Consider the following 3604-nt stretch of genomic DNA (forward strand, 5'->3'; position numbering starts at 1 on the left):
AGGCAGCACAGGAAGTGAAAAATTAAAAGCCCAGAAGAGCATAGTGATTAAGTACACAAGGCTTTGAAGAGAGATGGCTATGTGTTCAAAATTTGGCTTCATCCCAAATTCACTGCATGACCTTGAGGAGCCTACCATTGAACTCAAGTTCTGTAAAATGAGCCTAAGAATCACATTTATTTTTCAGGGTAATTGTGAGCATTAAAAGTCATAATATATTTCAAGTTATTTGGCACACATCACAAGGTAGGTTATAAAATGGTCGGCTATGTAGAAATTTTTGCATTGATTTGCTACCACCCACTTCCAAGCCCCAGTATGCACATGTGTGCACCCGTGCTCACACACAGACACACACACACACACATACTCATGGAACCACTGATGTAATAGAAGCTAGGGCTAAATATATATGCTGTGATCACACGGGGCCAGAACCTGAAACTATTTTGTAACCTCCTGTTGATTCGGTTATCTTACTACCTACCAGTGCATTGCCTGCAGATGCCCCCATGGCACACGTGTCCACACACATGTGAACTGTGAATTGTTGATGATACATGAGAAACCAAGCAGGCAAAACACTTGGGTCCCTGTGTGGTGCATAGTTGTGATGCTCACACAGAAATTAGCCTGTTTGCAGTGAGGCCAACCCAACTGCTAATTGTGTGACAAAGAAAGTGGGAAGGGGCTTTGAAATAGCAATGATAGGACTTCTGCCTCTGGTCACAATGCACTAATGGGTACTGGATTTACCTTCCCTTGTTGAACAACTAAATACCAAACAAAAGTGTGAAATTGTCACAGTATGTGACACAGGGCAGCTGGCTACTCAGGACAGTGATTCCTGAGAGAAGAGAAATCAATGCTTGCCCCAGATTACTGCCTGGAGAAAGGTTCCATGACAGGAGGAGGAACTGAAACAGAGCCCAGGAGCCTCCTTGAGTTGAGGTTGGAGCTCTTGGAGGCCAACATGGATGGAATTCTGATTTGAAAACTGCATAGTTTGGATCTGCTCTTTCTTTTTCTTCTTTTTCTAGTTTTCCTGAGATGGTAGCTTAGATACTTGATTTTCAGATCTTTTTTCTTTTCTCATACAGGTATGTGGTACTATAAATATTTTCCTAAGCACTGTTTTCTCTGCATCTCACAAATTTTGATAAGTTGTATTTTTATTTGTTCAAAATATTTTTAAATTCTCTTGAGATTTCTTCTTTGACCTATGTGTTATTTATGTATTTATTTATTTTCCAGAGGACATTATATTTTATTGTATGAATGTCACGTGTTTTCCAGTACTTATTTACTATATTTTATGTATTCCACAAAATAAGCATTATTTTAAAGTATACTGGAATTCATAACAGAAGGAATGCAAAGAATAGATGCTTGAAATACACCCAGTATCATCCAATCCTTTCGATAAGAAATGTTTCTAGTGTTATGGGCAAACTTGATCTTCTTTGAAATGTGTTGTCCACCACTTTTCTGTTTCAGTCACAGTAGCTATAAGTAGTTATTGAAGGATGTCCTCGTCTAAATTCCCATCAATAAGAACCGATCGATTTGTTGTCTCAGCATCTTCTTTCCAGCTCACTGGTCTCCTCCAGGTCACAGAGCTCATGGACACCTTGGACGATCACTGGTTTTGGTTTGTCTTTGATCAAAACCAGCCCCATGTAGTCATTGTCCTTGTTTCTCACATTCTTCTCCCACAGAAGATTCTGAATAATACATTTAGACTTTCTTCCTTCATGTTTCCTGGTACTTAAATGTGTGACTGTGATAATGCTCTAAGCAGAGTGAGGGTGCATGGTTGGTAAGTGTTGGAGCTTTTTCTGCAAACGTATTCCAGAGAGACTGTCAAAGGCATGAAGATCTAGTACATTAGAGAGATCAGCTCACTTGATCTTTGTGTTTTTAAAAATTTTCCCAGTCATTTATTGATCTAATGGTCGTTCTTAATTTGCTTAAATCCTCTTGTGAAACCCAGTCTGTTTTATTAATGATGATGATATCTGCCAGAGCAGCTTGCCTAGAAGCCTCATGGATAAGGCCAACAGGTTTTTCTTCTGCTAAATGTTTTAATCCATATTTTGAATCCATAAGAGTTATGATCCCGGCAAGATAAATATCAATCCCTAATTCAGCATCAACGCAAAACAGAGAAGCTACAGCACCAGGATCTGCTAATCCACTGGTATCTAATGGTATATCATCAAATTTTCCCTTCTTCTGCATCAAATTCTCATTAGCTCCAAGGCCACTGTCCTTTACTGAACAGCAGAGGCAAACGTTTATAAGTTTCAATCTTTCTTGGTAGAGTGCTCCACTTTGGCTGACATCTAGGGATTTCTCCACTGTATTTCCTTCCCCAAATTTGTTTAAAATAACTGCTCCTCTTTTACTATGTTGCTCTGTCAAGATATAGTTCAAAAGTATTGTCTTCCTAGCACCTAAATACCCAGTGATAATTGTGACTGGGATCTTAGCACTAGGACTGGACATTTCCTCTTCCTCTCTTTCCTTCATCTCAGTGGGGACGAATTCAGGACAGTGCTCCTCTGCCCACTCCTCTTTCTCATCCACAGCTCCAATAGCCTGTAACATCCTGGCCAGCTGCACAGCATGCCTCTCACTTAGCTCAAGAGCTGGGACCCTCATGTGTTACTTAGAAGTGTATTGTTTAATCTCCAAGTATTTTGGAATTTTTCCAGCTATATTTTGGTTACTGATTTCTAGTTTAATTCCACTGGGGTCTGAGAGCAGACACTGTATTATTTCTATTCCACTACCTTTGTTAAGATGTGTTTTATGGTCCAGAGTGTGGTCTATTTTGGTGAATATTCCATGTGAGCTTGAGGATTAACTGTTGGCACTGTTGAGTTCAACTCTATCTTTATTGATTTCTGCCTGCTGGATCTATTTCTGATAGAAAGGTGTTGAAGACTTCAACTATAATAGTGGATTCTTCTATTTCTCTTTGCAGTTGTATCAATTTTTGCCTTCTGTTGTTAGGCGCATACACATTCAGGACTGTTATTTCTTCTTAGAGAATTGGCCCCTTTATCATTATATAATGCTTTTCTTTATCTTTGATAAAGTGATAAAGGAGAGGACAATGGGTAAAGACAAGAATATTACTGTTGGGAGTTCCATCATGGAAAATGACAACCCTGCTTTCTTACCAAGAATCAGGGTTTCTTAAAAACTGTCACAAAAACTCTGTGTTGCACTGATGGTACTTGTGTCCATGGCTGAGTACCTTTGAGCTAAAGCACCATCTAGAAAGTGGCAGATCTCCTGTCAATGATTCAGTTACTCAGAAGACTCTATTTCAAGGAAAAAAATTTATTGAGTGCTATAACTGTCTCAGGAATAACCTTCAAACAGCACATTCTGGGCTGCCTGAGGGAAGTTCATGGTCAGGGCGGTTGCTTCAAGAAGATGTATGAAGGGAAGGGAACTAATATAAGTTGAAGGCCCATTATGAATCAGGCACCATAACAGGTGCTTTGATACACATTTTCACCCAATAATATAACAATATTTATTCACTGCTTACCATTTTCCAGTTATCTCTTTTAACCTTCAAAACATGCTG

At 39.2% G+C, this 3604-nt stretch overlaps 1 pseudogene; it reads right to left on the bottom strand.

Annotated features, from left to right (window-relative positions):
- Positions 1-1441: 1441 nt before the first annotated feature.
- On the bottom strand, positions 1442-2610 carry LOC118542717 (zinc-regulated GTPase metalloprotein activator 1F-like; annotated as a pseudogene).
- Between the last annotated feature and the right edge of the window lie 994 nt (positions 2611-3604).

Source organism: Halichoerus grypus, chromosome 6, assembly GCF_964656455.1.
Source record: "Halichoerus grypus chromosome 6, mHalGry1.hap1.1, whole genome shotgun sequence".
Taxonomy (NCBI): domain Eukaryota; kingdom Metazoa; phylum Chordata; class Mammalia; order Carnivora; family Phocidae; genus Halichoerus; species Halichoerus grypus.